Source organism: Camponotus vicinus, unplaced genomic scaffold (assembly GCF_025532165.1).
Source record: "Camponotus vicinus isolate PSW18456_S1 unplaced genomic scaffold, iyCamVici1.0 SCAF_11, whole genome shotgun sequence".
Lineage (NCBI taxonomy): Eukaryota > Metazoa > Arthropoda > Insecta > Hymenoptera > Formicidae > Camponotus > Camponotus vicinus.
Window position 1 is genome coordinate 8,211,512 of NW_028141947.1, and position 16,516 is coordinate 8,228,027.

Consider the following 16,516-nt stretch of genomic DNA (forward strand, 5'->3'; position numbering starts at 1 on the left):
TTTGTCTAACTCATTATCTAAATTGTTTAACTGTATTTTTTCTATAATTTTTAGTAAGATATTGATTTTGTATGTTATTGCGATTTTTTTTCACTTTAATTTAGCAAATGTAATAATATCTGTAAAGACTTTAATCAATGCATGAGCGTATCGAAAACTTCGCTAAGCACCAGTCAGCTTATTACCGAAACGGAATTCACTTGAAATCAGCTCAGAGGCCCATGATCCCGACCTACCGCAATATTTACACCTCGCGTCTCGTCCCACCGCGCGTCTCGCGTGACCGACTCTGCTAGATAATTATAAAAGTCGCCGTCTCTTCGATCGAGCTCTCTATCTCTCATGTGCCGCTACTTATTGATTATAGTTCTCGATTGTTCAGTGATATCTTGTGATTTCTTTGCAATAAATGTAATATCGGAACAATCAAGGTAGACAAGCTCACCGTGTCATTTTATTGCCTCATCTCATCTTAAACTTACGGTGCAATCAATTTTTAATCTCAAAAAGAAAAAAAAGAAACATTTATTTATTAATATCAAACTCACATTTTTAATCGGATTTAAGTAGAATTTTATACAAATTCTTATTAGATATAATATTTTTCTATATATTAAACTTTAGAATTAACAGACTTTTAATTATATTAATTATATTAATAATCTGTTTTCTACAATACAAATGTTCTTATATTGATTATTAATATATATTGATTATTAATATAATATTATTCTACCAGAAAACTCTTCTCTATTATTTCAATTTCGCAATAGTTATTTGCGAAAATATTATTTTCTATAGCAGTGTCGTATGCAATACGCATCATACATAATTTATGTTGTAGTAATTTCAAACAATTTGGAGGTAATTTTCTCTTATTGTTAATAGCGAAAACGTCAATTATTTCCTAGTCACAAGCGACTAAAAAAAAATTATTTACAAACTATACTTTGTTAACATTTAAAGACGAAACTGCATTTTTTAAATAACTTCAGATGAGTTTTTATTTCAGTAAAATTCTAATTTGCATCTTAGTTATATATAGTGAAAAAAATTTGAAACTTGCAAAAAAATAATGTCTTTTTTGGGCCATTTCGTAAAAGAAAATTTGACATTTAATTAGCCAAAAAATCTACAAATCTTATCGAAAAAGACGTTCAGAGATTTTAAGAAATTATTTTAAAGACCTGTTTCTTTTCATATAAAATCGTTAAGATCGTTTGGAAAGAGAGAACACATATTTGCATTATCGGTGATACAGCGAGGGAATAAAATAACTTATCGGAAACACAACAATGTCGCTTCTTCATCTGTCATGACCTCCAAAATTCGCTAATAAACGAGTGTATTCTTTCTTTTCACATGTTTATCCTCTAGATTTCTTATATATTTCCTAGATCGACAAATTAGTTGTACCTTAGCTTGGATACGAATCACATCTGTTTCAACTGTCTTTCCTTCCTATATGCTATTCATTTCGTTCTCTGTAAAGAAACTTGGCATTATAATATTTTCTTCGATTATTTCAAGCTTCAAGTAAGCTGTAAGTTGATTATTGGAATTATATTAATTTGAATTAATATCTATATTATTAATTTAGGTTTGTGTGTGTGTGTGTGTGTGTGTGTGTGTGTGTGTGTGTGTGTGTGTGTTAAGATAAATAACAATTTTTGTTCATATTCGTTACGCCAAAGAGGATCTAAATTAAAGCTAAGAAAATGTTTGTAATATTTTATAATTTTTAGTGAAAATTATAAACATACACTCTTATCATGTGCGTTCTATTCACTGTGTTAGTCCTTATAGCTTTCCTTCCATTATTTATATGATTTAACCTTGTCGACCTATACTGATTTAGACATACTAAATTAATTATTTATTTTGTTTTCATGTTCGTAATATACGTTGATTATGACTAATACGATATACGATGACATCAAAAATTTAAAAAGAGATGTACATTAGTTTAATAATGTTACAGTTAGAGATTTATATATATACTATATATGTGTGTGTGTGTGTGTGTGTGTGTGTGTGTGTGTGTGTGTGTGTGTGTGTGTGTGTATTTTGAAATATATAGAGAGAGATTTTAAGATTATTTCTAATCGAGTCTTTTTATTTTCCAGTGAGAGTGCTATTTCAATAAATTATTTTACTTACCGATTGCACACAGACGAGACCATTCATGGGGAATTAGATGGATTTTTGTTGTTTTGAGTTGTCTATTTTTGACGATAAACGCGGAGCAGCAAGTCGAACAATACATGCCTTTTCTATCAGCAGGATGTAAGTTTGAAATATAATAAATTTTTTTTGTTTCATATACAGCGATATTTCTATAATGTTAAAAATTGTTATGCATAACACGATAAATTTCCTATTTACATGTTTATCCTCTACATTTCTTATATACACTTGACAGACATCTTTCTCTAATAAGCATGAAAAATATTTTACGTTTCTTTTATAATAAATAATTTCATATCTGTGGATTTTTTTTGCCACTGATAATTAGCCACTCACCGTTCCATATCACCGTATTCTCTTTATTTATAAATAATCGTTAGAATATTGCTGTATTACACACACGAATAAATTATATTAAACTTATATTTTTATGAAGACAATTTTCTTTTACTTTATTATATTATGTACAATTAAGGATTTATATATATATATGTGTGTGTGTGTGTGTGTGTGTGTATGTGTGTGTGTGTGTGTGTGTGTATATATAAATCCTTAGGTTATATACATACGGTTATATAACATTAGGGTATATACATGCCTTGAAATATATAGAAAGAGGTTTTAAGATTATTTCTAATCGCGAGTCTTTTTATTTTTCAGTGAAATTACAAAAAAATGTCTTCAAGCACCTCTAATATACAATGTCCGAGAAGAATGCCTCACTTGTGTATATCTTCGATAATGAAATGCTATTTCAATAAAATATTTCACTTATCGATTGTACACAAACGAGACCATTCATGGGGAATTAGATGGATTTTTGTTGTTTTGAGTTGTCTATTCTTGACGATAAATGCGAACATGCAGCAAGTCGAACAATGCATGCCATCAGCAGGATGTAAGTTAGAAATATAATAAATTTTTTTTTGTTTCATATAGAGCGATATTTCTATAATGTTAAAAATTGCCATGCATAACACGATAAATTTCCTATACAACTTGACAGATATCTTTTTCCAATAAGCATGAAAAATATCTTGCGTTTCTTTTATAATAAATAATTTCATATCTGTGGATTTTTTGCCACTGATAATGAGCCACTCACCGTTCCATATCACCGTATTCTCTTTACTTATAAATAATCGATAGAATATTACTATATTACACACACGAAGAAATTATTATAAAGACAATTTTCTTTTACTTTTATTATATTATGTACAAATATATAATACACAAATTTCAAGACAGTTCGTACATTTAGATTTATACGCATTTTAAATTAGAGATAACATATAAAAATTGTTTGTTTTCGATCTCTTCCGCATGCGTGCCGCCTAATATATCAGGATTAGGTAAAACATATGTGTTTTAACTTTCTATGATATTCTAGTTTTAAACTTAATGCATATATCTACATTTTACGCTAACATTATAATTGATACAGAAATTATTCATATGATTGAATATACAACCGACATCAGGTCTCCTTAATATATTCTTACGTTGTATAATGTTATAATATTGCATATAATATTATTATTATATTCAACATTTTATACATATGTAGAAGGACTTGTAAAATTATAGTTATATTATACATTTTTTCTTTAAAGAGCTTACTTATTCTCGCATTAATTTATTATTAACTAAACATTATAAACAAATATTGCTTAGTATTTTTAAGTTAGTATATTTAAAATTTCCGAATATGTAATAAATTATATTTTACTTTTTATAGGGACAGTGCCGAAAGGTCACATATTTGTCAAATATGGCGACAACCTGCAAATTTGGTGTAATTTAAATGAAACGTTTATAGCTAAAGAATATTCGGGTTTCAACTCATCGAATATCTTCTTCATTCGCGATAATGCAACAGTAGAGCAGAAATTCGTTACTACAATCAATGAAACAACAGCACTATTGGCCATTGAATCGCCACCAGCCGGACAATTTATATATTCTTGCAATTTGGATGTACCTGGTATATTCATAATTGTTTGTCTTAATAGAGTTTCTGTTGCGTGTAAGTAATCATATTTATTTTTGAATTATCTTTTTCATATATTTTCGAGTTACATATTTCTTCAAAAATACTTTTCTTCTCTCTTCAATTATATTATCTATAAGTAACATATTTTATTTATTTCATTTCTATAAAGAAAAGATTAAAAATATATAATACTTTATGATATACTCTTGATAAAATTAATCTGAGAAATTTTCTCATGAAGAAAATACAAAAATATTGCATTATTTACAATCATTATACGTATCTAAAATATAAATATTTTAATTACAATAGAAATATATGCTTGCTGTAATAGAAATACATAGTTACTCTCTTATCAGAACATGATATTCGACGTTATGTTTTATATGGAGACAATATAATACATTGATTCTCTTTTCATAAGAATTATGAGTGAATTGTTTGACATATATATGTCTTAGAAATCATTTTGCTATCGTCAACTATAAAGATTACTAAAAAGCAGATATTGTATAATATTCAGAGTTATTCAAGTAATTTGTTATCTTGTAAAATGTTAACTTGTACATTTAGCTACTATTCAGTTCCACTCGTTTGCAGAAGCAATGTTCGAGATAAATATACACAGACAATATAAATTATACATTTTATTTATATATTTACTTAAAAAATTATGATTTTTTTAAAATATAACATGTTTTATACATGTTGCATTAAATTGCTTTTTATTGTATAAAATCTGTGTAAACTTAGAAACGATAAAAACTGAGAATTTATATTAAATGAAGTAGCCAGTAGTACAACTGATACAAAAAACAAATCATAACAATGTTTATGAATGCAAATTCGAACAAAGACAATTCGCAGCGAGATTTATTAGCGGAAATATTACAGATCAAGCATATTGAAAATTGAAAGATATATTTAAAAATTAATTGTGTAATTATAACAGATATACATATTCTCCTCTTTTTCATGAGATGCATTTTATTTTATTCGACAGATGAACCTCAACGGCCAAGAAATTTTACTTGTAGAGCCTATAATTCGAAGAATATAACATGTACCTGGGACGTATCACAGCACTATGTACCAACAACCCATAAATTATTCTATATAATACACCCAATAGGAAGAAAAGAACTTGTTCCTTGTCCTACAAAAAAAAGCAAAGAATGATTCTTGCACTTGGACTCAACATACATATCCAATATACAGGCAAACAAAGGAAAACTATATATTTGTAATGCGTGTTCAAAATATGTTTGGCACGAAATTTTTCGCATATGATAATATCGATCATTTTGCTATAGGTATATAAATCTCTTTTAGTCATTGGATTATTTCTTTACATGTAATGAAATGATGTCATATGGAATAAATAATGAGACATATGTATAATGTTTCAATACAGTATATGCTTTTGACATCCAACACTGAAACTATGTCATTATTTTCAGTTATTCCTGAAAAACCTACGCATGTGTCGGTGATTAACAAAACATCGAATAGTGCAACGTTGTGTTGGCAATCTCCCTTTCCGATGAAGAGATTTCCTCCCGGTTTAACTCATAAAGTTATGTACCAGAGTCACTGGGATCATAAAAAATATTGGAAGGTAGGATCAATTAATTGCATTATCGGTATTTTCTATCTCTTTAAAATAACTCATCGTTTATTATAATTAAATATAATATTTTATGAAATGATGATAATCTCGGTTGCGCGATATCTTATTCGCAGATTATTAATATTGATACGGAGCCTCATTTGCACAAGAGATGTTCCACTCTTACCGGATTATACGCTAATACCGCGTATGATGCACGCGTTTATTTAAGAAGCGCCAAGACCGTAGGAGAGAATATGTATAGTGAACCCGCTCTTACTATATTCAAGACATTGCCCAAGTGTAAGTGGATTCATAAAGTAGGAAGAAAACTTATTGTCTTTGATTTACTTTTATTTTATTTACATACATACTACAATAAATATAAAATTATTTATTATATAATAAATTTTAATAAATAGATTATTATTATCGTATTATTTTATCATTTATTTTTTTTAGCACCTAGGTTTCCACCGCAAACCGATATTGGTAGCTTCGAAGTTGTGGAGAACAATGGAAGCAGGGATGTATATTTATATTGGCAAATGATACAGCAACGTTACGAGAATGGTAATAAACTTAAGTATCAAGTTAATTATGTGGAAGAAAATGGCCATGAAACATTTCTCGAACCAATCGAGATAACCAAAACGTATGCCAAGTTTGAAGGACTCAGCTTTAATAAATACCGATTTGAGATTTACTCGGAGAATGAAGTGGGCATTAGTAAGAATTATGCGGAAATTATTGTACCTAATCGAGATGAGAGTGAGTATATCAAAATGATTGATGATAAAAGAAGAGTTACATAACGTTTAAATATATATTATTGCGAACAGTTAATATGAGCTATTTTTCGGACAGTGCCACATGGACCGATAGAATTTACAAAAATGGCTTTCGAAAAAGGACTGTACGAATTGTCTTGGATGCCGCCGATTATTCATAAAGACATCACGAATTATACCATCTTTTGGTGCGACAACAAACGCGATCGTCCTTATCAGTGTACAGTATGTATTGATTTTCTCTATTATTTATTTGTAGAATAATTTTGCGCGCAAATTAAAATTATACATCTGCAGGGTTACTTAAACTGGACACATGTATCCATGAATACTACAGTCTATAACATAACTGTACCAGATTCGAACAAAATATACCAATTCGCGATTTCCGCAAATACGAATAAGGGCAGCAGCGGTATGATATGGTCATCTTGCACGGTGATTCGCTCAAAAAAGCTCCACAGAATAAAATTCATATGGATTAATCGTGTTGGGTTAGACTTCATCGAGGTTGGATGGAATCTTGACTGTTTAGATCGTATTGGGGTCATCGAAGAAGTGAAAATTTACTACTGTCCTATTGAGTCAGTGTTAAATATCAAGTGCAAAGAACCCAAGCGCAATATTAGCGTCAAATATCATCCATACAGGATACTCGGAACTGTCAAAAACTTGACGTCCTATACTACGTATATGCTCCAAGTTACGATGGTGACCAAGTATGGTGAGAGTCAACCTAGTAGCTCCTTATATCAGACTACTTATGAGACGACATCCAGTACTTCATCTTAGAACCTTTGATTGCAAGACTGTTGAAAAACAATATAAATTTAGAGCCATTAATATCTATTCCAATAACAAATATTTAGCGGGACTTTAATCTAAAATTGGAAAAGATAATTGTTATAGGAATGGTATTTTATTGAGAAGAAGACAAAAATGATTATGACCATCTATATTGTAAAATCTTATGTTTATAAATATTTATGTATAAATATCATATTATTCTTAATATTGTTCTTAAATATTATTAACATATTATTCTTTTTTATAAAATTAACATTTGCGGTACTTGCGATACTCGGAAACAGAATGTAACGCATTAGCAAAATTTTGCATTATGCGAAATAAGATAAAGACAACATATCTTTAACGATTGTTATTGTTTATGAAATTAAACAACTTTTGAAAAATAATAAAATAGTTTAATGAATCAGAAATTGAGTTGTACTTTTTTTTATTTGTCTAACTCATTATTTAAATTGTTGAATTGTATTTTTTTCTATAATTTTAAGTGAGATATTGACTTTGTATGCTATTGCGATTTTTTTCACTTTAATTTAGCAAATGTAATAATATCAAACTCACATTTTTAATCGGATTTAAGTAGAATTTTATACAAATATTCTTATTAGAATATACGTATTTTCTAACAGTATTATCCGATTTGTGGTAAAAATTCTAAGCGTTATTGGATTTATCACTGCCATATCGATTATTTTGTGCTGCGCACATTATTGAAAAGGATAAAAAATTGTAATTTTACATATTATAAAATGTAATTTTTTTTAAAACAAACGATACTACATAATTATAATTATTCTCTTAAAAAATATATTTTTATATTTAATTTAGTTTTTTAATATTTTATAATATGTTAATTTAGTTCTTAATATTTTATAATTTGTTTAATATTTTATAATAAATATTACCATACAATGTATTATAATATATAGCTTTCTTGTATAATGTGCTTAAATATGAAGATATGTAAAATATTGACGTGAAATTACCAGCTGGTCTCATTTCAAACATGGTAAGTGAGATTTAAAAAAATTAGCTGTTGTGTTACAAATGTAAAATTCAAAATTATAAAAATATTCGATTATAGAAACTAATGCACAAAGATGGCGATCCATATAAACAATAGCTGAATCGGGCTGTTGTTCAAGAGACTAAGAATCTGTTACATCATCGGTCACAACGATTGAATTTCTAGCGACAGCAGCATTAAGATAGATCCAGCGCGCGTATCATTCCGCAAGATTGTATCAACTTGAGAGTCGAATTCTGTTAGTCTGAAACTGATGACAGAAGTGTTTCACGAGAAGTGGAGATTGCCGCAAGTCATATATTCCAATTAAGATCGGTAATCCGAATCTTAATAAGAATTTACCTCTAGCGTGATCCACTTCAAATCTCACGGACAATACGGAGAACACGATGACACCTGTCATGACCTAGTCCCGGTTACATGAGCATTTTAAGATAAAAGTATTGAAGAAAATATTTTTTTATATATTAGACTTTAGAATTGAAATTTCTTATTCCTTCCATTCCAAGTTAATGTTTTCCTGTTTGATTGCATCTTGGGTATGCAAATATTTAAAGCTTTATTTAACCTAGTAAATTCTTAACACAAAATTCTTCGCATTATATGCGATTAATTAAGAATTAACGTTATTTTTATTAATAATTGATTCTTAAACTTTATTGTGTGGCAGAAATGCTCAAAAAGAAGCAAAAGTGATACACTTGAAATTAATATACAGGAATACAACGACAAGAACATCGTTTTTTAAATATAAATTATCTATATTAGAAGCGTAATATATACCAAAGTATTCATACTATATAGTATAATTTGTTAATATTATATTTATATTATATTATAATAATATTATATTATATATATATATTGATTTCATAAAACGTTTTCATATTGTTCCAAATTTATGATGAGATAAAACAAGGAATAAATACTCTTTAAAATACGTTTTAATACCGTTCTTTTGAAAAATAAAAAATATTAATATGAACATCCGCGCTTTTCAATTATCCTGAATTATGCGCCTAATTGTGTGCGTAACATCAAACAAACCTTATATAACTATGTAGATTATTGCACAATCAACAATTGGTGTACATAGATACTTTTATGAAAATGTCGAATAATTAGTATCATTAGGTGCTTTCCATTTACATCAAAACTCAGATAAATCTCACTTCTGTCTTTCTTTAACATGAATGTTGAAGAAAGACAGAAGTGAGATTTATCTGAGTTTTGATGTAAATGGAAAGCACCTATTATGTGACATAATCGGAGGTTTCTTATTTCTTATTTCGACGACTTGAGAATTAAAAGTAGTAATTTTTCACTTGCTCCTTTTTAACATAATATATACAAGATGTTAACACATAAAGTATTTTAAATTATATACAAATTTCCAATTTTCTTATTTTGATTATCTAAAAAAAAATTTTTATTTTAATTAGCGATTAGTTTTAAAAAAGTAGAAGCAATACCAATAGATTTTTACTTGTAATTAAGCTCAATGGATTACTCGGCACAAGCACACACACACATCATGGCTTTCATATTCTTGGAAGATATTTGATTAACATAAATCGCAACGAATATCCGTAAAGTTCTTATTTGTAAGGTGTGATCGATCGACACGTATTGAAGGCAAGTGTCGCAATTGTGACGCGATTAAAAGTAGCCTCCGCTTGTCGGTTTCCCTATTATTCTGCGATTTGTCGATGCCGCTGCGAACAACGAATCAAATCAGTCGCGAGAAAACACCGAGTGAACAGGATGATCGATTTATCAGCGAAATATAGCACCAAACCATCGATACCGTTTTTTGATTTTACAGCGCTTCAAGGTCCGGAAATAATACTCGATTGTTGTTTTCATGATAGGATATCCATCGTCCGCCTTTACGTTACATAATCGCCGTCAAATTCCCTTTCGAGTAAAAATCATCGCTAAATATACATCTCAAAAGAATATGCTCCTCTAACAGGTTGAAAATATAACTTATTAGAGCATTTGTGCTTTTTCATTGTTTTATCAATTTCAAGACTTCTGATTCACAACGTGTATAGTCTCAACATACACTTAAAATATGATAGCGGTTAAACTTACAGCTTTAATTCGGGATTATTATTATGGACAAATCTAACTATAAGTCACGAGAGACTGACATTCAGAGACAGACAGTAATGTCGAAATAAATATTGTTCCGTAATTTTCAATTGTTGATTCGAATGAATGTTCTCGAACAAAATTATATTTCGTGTCCCCTTTTCTTACAAGTAATATTCTATTAGAAGATTTAATACGACTTATAAATTAAAAAAACCAATTATTTAAAGCGAATCTTTCACACATGTATAATGAATCCATTAATCTTCATACAATCGTTTTCGCAATGTATCTAACTTTCTTATTAAAATTGAAATTTGAATTATTCTTGTTAGAATACATTATTCGGGCGAAACTTTGGAAATTTAGTAGATTATGCGACATCGATTATGTTGCTAATATTTCTATGATTCATTTGTGTTGTAGAAAACAGATTATTAATTATATTGATTATATTAATAATCTGTTTTCTATGTACAACACAAATATCCTTATATTGATAATTATTATTCTAACAAAAAAGTCTTTTGTATTACTTCAATTTCATTGTCGAAGAGGAAAAAATTGAAGTTGGATAAAATACGTAATTTTTCTGTTATGTTCCTTCACCGTTAATAATATATATCTATAAATATAGTAATTTGCAAAAATATTATTTCCTATAGCAGTGTCGTAAGCAATACGCACCATACATAATTTATTTTGTAATGATTTGAAGCAATTTAGAGATGATGTTCTCTTATTGTTAATAGCAAAAATGTCAATTATTTCCTGATCATAAGCGACTAAAAAAAATTATTTACAAACTATACTTTATTAAAATTTAAAGACTGACAAAACTACATTCTTTAAATAAACATAAAGGAAAGCTCTAGAAGAATCAATTAATATCAATATAAAAGGCAATAGAGTGCATATAAACAAGTAATATTGCAATCAAAATGTAGGAAAGAATATAAAACAAATATAGTTAAAAATACAGTAATTTAATAAAGCAAAAAAATACAAAAATAGAAATCGAATTATAACGGACGTTTCTGGCTCTTGTTTTGAGCCTTCTTCAGCGCAAAAAAATTAAGCAATATAGGAAGTTACAAAGATAAAAACAGAAAAAAGAATGAATTAAGATCAATAATCTAATTTAGACGAGGTGTCAATAACGCATGAACGCAAAATTAATAGACGTTTATCCAACCGTTGGCTCTCCAGATTAAAAGAATAACATTATTGTTTGGCGGAAATGAAGAGTGCAGAATCAAGATTTGAAAACATTGACAAGTGCCTCCTAAAAATTTCACCATCCGAATTAGTCCGCTAATAAAATATGAAATACAAAAAAAAAGGAAAACTTACAATAAATTGTTCTGCCAGAATATGATCGTTGGAGAGGCAACGTGATATGTATGACGATCGATTACTGTCGAAAACGCTAATGAGAAATAAACATATACCCTATATACCTAAGTATGACATATACCTAAGTATGACATATCAATACTTAGGCAGACTGTTTATAAAACTATGATAAACAGACGGCAAATTTTCTGTGTCCGTTTGCAAATTTAAACCATTTTTCTGTCTTTTAATATGCAGCATTTCAGATATCAGCCTTTTACTATACAGTGACGTTTCATCCAAAATCTCAGCATCATCCCAAAGAAAATCATGATTATATTGCAGTCTATGACTAGTAATTACTGAGCGATTAACATAATTTCTATTAATCTGGGATCTATGTTCGGAAATTCTAGTCTTCAACATTCTGGAAGTTTGACCCACATAAGACGCATCGCAATCAGAGCAATCAATCTTGTAGACTACATTGGTTTTACAGTTAATAGGAACCCGGTCTTTATGTACTTTAATGAATTTATTAAGTTTATTTAGACTGAAATAAGATAGTTTGACATTTAAGTCCTTAAAGATGCTTCTGAACCTCTCTGTAATATTAGGTAAAAAAGGAACCGTGAAAAAAGAAGAACTTTCCATTCGTCTCATCCATGACACGAGCACGTTTATTAAACAAGAATTTAAGTCGCCAATTCAAAACGTCAAAAATAAAATTCAACGGGTAGCAATTGTCTAAAAGAATATGTATGATAAATTCAAGATTCTTATTGTGAAACTTTGGATGTGACAAAAGGAAACCTCTATCAACAAGGCCAATAATCGTTCCTCTCTTCTGGCAATCAGGATGCTGAGAATAAAAATTTAGATATCTGCCCGAGAATGTTGATTTATGAAACCAATCAAAAACTAAAACACCGTCTTCCACTAACAAAGTAACATCCAAAAAATTAATTTTTCGGTCAACTTCTAATTCCAATGTAAATTGAAGTCTGTCATGGAAAAAGTTAAAGGTTGAGAGAGTCAAGTCGATGGAATCAAAGGGGACCGTCATTAAAATATCGTCAACATATCTAAAATATAATTGGGGAGTGAATTTTAAAGTATTCAAGGCCTTCTTTTCCAGGTCTTGTAGTACTATGTCAGCAATAATAGGCGATAAAGGAGACCCCATAGGGGTACCAAAGGTCTGTCTATATATAATGTTATTACAGACAAAAAAAGTAGAGTTTAAAACCAATCTAACCGCGTTCAAAAACTCACACTCAGGCAAACCACAAACGTCACGAATGAAACACCATCTGCTCGAGACACTAGAGAGAGCCAAATCAATCGGAATGTTCGTGAACAAGGAAACAACATCTAGTGAGATCAATTTTGTGTCATTGTCAATTACGAAATTCGACAGTTTATCTACCAAATCGAAACTGTTGTTGATGTGGCTAGGTGCACGTGCTTATTTGACCACGAAGAATTTCCTCCATAAGAATAAATTAATTTGCAATTAACAATTACATATTTTTTCTTAAAAACAACTGTGTGCTTTCTTTACACTAATTGATTCCTCTCATTATTTTGTACATAAAAGTACTAAGGTAAGATAATCGAAAAATGAATATTTTACAAGATATTTTATGGTTTATGTAAAATTAAGAAATGATTTCAAGCCTCATAACTCGGAAAGTACTTAATGAAAACTAACTTAATTATAGTGTTTTGGAAAGCTCTCGAGATAAGCTACAAGAATATGCAAAAGCATATAGGGTGTCCCATTTAAAAAGTTGGAGGTGACCTTCACATAACCTTGACAAGGCTATTCGAGGTTATAATAATGTTTCTGTGTAATGCGCCACATAAAACCCTATAACTTTTGAATGAAACATTTTTTTTTTAAATGCGTATTTTTCGAAATATTAAGGGGTTTCCACACTTTTGCTAAACCCTGTATAATAAATTTTAATAGATAGATTACAATTAAATAATTAAATAATATTTTGCTATTCAATTTTTTAGTGCCTAGCTTTCCACCGCGAACCGATATTGGTAGCTTCGAAATTGTCGAAAACAATGGAATCAGGGACGTATATTTATATTGGCAAATGATACAGGAATATCACGAAAATGGTAATAAATTTAAGTATTGGGTTAATCATGTGGAAGAAAATGATCATAAAATAGTTCTCGAACCGATCGAGATGACCAGAACGTGTGCCAAATTTAAAGGTCTCAGCTTTAACAGATACCGATTTAAAATGTCTCGAAGAATGAAATCGGCATCAGTAAGAATTATACGGAAATTATTGTACCTAGTCGAGATAGTAGTGAATATATCAAGAAAATTGGTGCTAAAAGAAGAGCTACATAAATATAAATATATACAGGGTATCCCATTTTATACTTGTCAGTCAAATATCTCGATATTACATAGTTAGAAAAAATGTTTCAGAAAAAAGTTATATTGTTTGAAGGGGGACATAAGATGGTGTCATTGGTTTTACCTTGAAAAGTCGTTTAAAGGTCACGTGAAGATCATCTTCAATTTTTTATACGGAACCCTCAATCTTTTATTACTTATTCTTGCAGCTTATCTCGAGAGTTTTTCAAAACACTATAATAAAGTACTTCTTCATTGAGTACTTTTCAAGTTATGAAGCTTGAAATAATTTCTCAATTTTACATAAACCATAAAATATCTAGTAAAATATTCATTTTTCGATTATCTTACCTTAATAATTTTATGTACAAAATAATGAGAGGAATCAATTGGTGTAAAAAAAGCACATAGTTATTTTTAAGAAAAAATATGTAATTTGCAATTAACAATTACATATTTTTTCTTAAAAATAACTATGTGTCTTCCTTTGCGCAAATTAAAACGATACATTTGCAGGGTTACTTGAACTGGACACATGTATCCATGAATACTACAGTCTATAACATAACTGTACCAGATTCGAACAAAATATACCAATTCGCGATTTCCGCAAATACGAATAAGGACAGCAGCGGTATGAAATGGTCATCTTGCACGGTGATTCGCTCAAAAGAGCTCGGCAAAATAAATATTTTACAAGACATTTTACGGTTTATGTAAAATTAAGAAATAATTTCAAGCCTCATAACATAAGACAGTACTTAACGAAAACTAACTTACTTACAGTATTTTGGAAAGCACTCGAGATGAGCTGCAAGAATATGGAATAAAAAGTAGGCAGTTTCAGTTAAAAAATTGAAGGTGACCTTCACCTGACCTTCAAACGACATTTCAAGATCAATCCAATGACACCATCTTATGGTCCCCTTCAAGCCATACAACTTTTGTCTGAAACATTTTTTCCTAAGTCTAAGTAATATCGAGCTATTTGACTGACAATTATAAAAGGGACACCCTAAATATACATACATATATACAGGGTGTCCCGAAACTAACGCTTGATATTTTAAAGGCAAATTCTCTGGCCAATTTAAAAACGATTTTTCCTCAACGAAAATGTCGCGGCACTAATAGTTTTCGAGTTATAAACGATTGAATATAAAAGGTTTTTCGCAAACTAAGGCTTATGGGAATAAAATATTAATAAAGTCACATTCTTTAGTTAATTTAAGGTAGAATTTACTTTAATAGAATTTTAATTTAAGGCTTAGTTAGAAAGATACATGATAACAAAAGTTGAAAATGTGCAAAAAATAATGATCTCCCTCGACATTTTCGCTGAGAAAAAATCGTTTTTAAATTGGCCAGAGAATCTTCCTTTAAAATATCAAGTATTAGTTTCGGGACACCCTGTATATATATATATTATTGCGAACAGTTAATATGAGATATTTTTCTTACAGTGCCACGTGGACCAATAGAATTTAAAAAAATGGCTATCGAGAGAGGAGTGTACGAATTGTCTTGGGTACCGCCGATTATTCATAAAGACATCACGAATTATACCATCTTTTGGTGCGGCAGCAAACGCGATCGTCCTTATCAGTGCACAGTATGTATTGATTTTCTCTGTTATTTATTTGTAGAATAATTTTGCGCAAATTAAAACGATATATTTGCAGGGTTACTTGAACTGGACACATGTATCCATGAATACTACAGTCTATAACATAACTGTACCAGATTCGAACAAAATATATAAATTCGCGATTTCCGCAAATACGAATAAGAGCAGCAGCGGTATGATATGGTCATCTTGCACGGTGATTCGCTCAAAAAAGCTCCACAGAATAAAATTCATATGGATTAATCGTGTTGGGTTAGACTTCATCGAGGTTGGATGGAATCTTGACTGTTTAGATCGTATTGGGGTCATCGAAGAAGTGAAAATTTACTACTGTCCTATTGAGTCAGTGTTAAATATCAAGTGCAAAGAACCCAAGCGCAATATTAGCGTCAAATATTATCCATACAGGATACTCGGAACTGTCAAAAACTTGACGTCCTATACTACGTATATGCTCCAAGTTACGATAGTGACCAAGTATGGTGAGAGTCAACCTAGTAGCTCCTTATATCAGACTACTTATGAGACGACATCCAGTACTTCATCTTAGAACCTTTGATTGCAAGACTGTTGGAAAACAATATAAATTTAGAGCCGTTAACATCGGTTCCTACAATAAATATTTAACGGGACCTTGGTCCGAAATTGGAGAAG

At 29.7% G+C, this 16,516-nt stretch overlaps 2 pseudogenes across 1 annotated transcript; both read left to right on the plus strand.

Moving 5' to 3' along the window:
• Positions 1 to 2,853: 2,853 nt before the first annotated feature.
• Positions 2,854 to 7,592, plus strand: LOC145961862 (cytokine receptor-like; annotated as a pseudogene). The gene is made up of 8 exons (XR_014435724.1): positions 2,854 to 3,085; positions 3,929 to 4,216; positions 5,187 to 5,496; positions 5,644 to 5,801; positions 5,927 to 6,095; positions 6,255 to 6,563; positions 6,660 to 6,808; positions 6,881 to 7,592. The product of XR_014435724.1 is annotated as a cytokine receptor-like (transcript).
• A 5,408-nt stretch (positions 7,593 to 13,000) lies between these two features.
• On the plus strand, positions 13,001 to 16,516 carry LOC145962283 (cytokine receptor-like; annotated as a pseudogene).